This window comes from Sinocyclocheilus grahami, unplaced genomic scaffold (genome assembly GCF_001515645.1).
Source record: "Sinocyclocheilus grahami isolate Dianchi unplaced genomic scaffold, SAMN03320097.WGS_v1.1 scaffold655.1, whole genome shotgun sequence".
In the NCBI taxonomy this organism is placed as follows: domain Eukaryota; kingdom Metazoa; phylum Chordata; class Actinopteri; order Cypriniformes; family Cyprinidae; genus Sinocyclocheilus; species Sinocyclocheilus grahami.
Genome location: NW_015505834.1, coordinates 1,311,388 through 1,312,126, shown reverse-complemented (window position 1 = coordinate 1,312,126; position 739 = coordinate 1,311,388).

Genomic DNA, 739 nt, shown 5'->3' with positions numbered 1-739 from the left:
ATGGTGGAGTACGGCCGAGGATTCATTCCCTCCACGCTGGGCTTCTCTCTGGCCGACACCGTCTTCAGCACCCAGGACTTTCTAACACTGTTTTATACTGTACGTGTTTATATGAAGAGTATGATCCTGGAGGCCAGCACTTTCCTCACTGACTCCGGCGTCCTCTGAAACACACACGTCCCCGTCTTATTCTGATAACTGCCCACAACATCAGCTGCTCGTTTGCTAATGGAGAGCCGACGACTTGTTGAACTGGATGTATGGAAAGCACTTAATGTACTTACTTTTAGTTTTATTTTCCGTACTGTACAAAGAGTTGATCAAATGCCTTTTCTAAAGGTGAAACACATTTTTGGTCAACACACTGTTTGGGTTTGAACGTGGCCAGATGTTTTAGCAGCTCGATACTGTCCAGAAACGCTTATTACAAGGTATGGATAAAACAATCAAAAGGTAGCTTTCTGTATTTCCAGATCACACTCTTTGCACCTTTCATATATTATATATGAATATATATATATAATATACTGTGAATATGAATTGTTGCTTTATTTTTCATAAGATACATTGTTCAAAACTGATCTGTCTCCTGTTCAGCCTGCAGTCGCTCCAGAATAAACCTATTAATTAGTATTGTTGAATACGTCTTTTATTTAGAATCGAGTTATTTAGAAATGATTTTTTTGCGTTTGTTTGTTTTCTATTATGTATCTGTCAAATAAGGAATGTGACAAAAAAA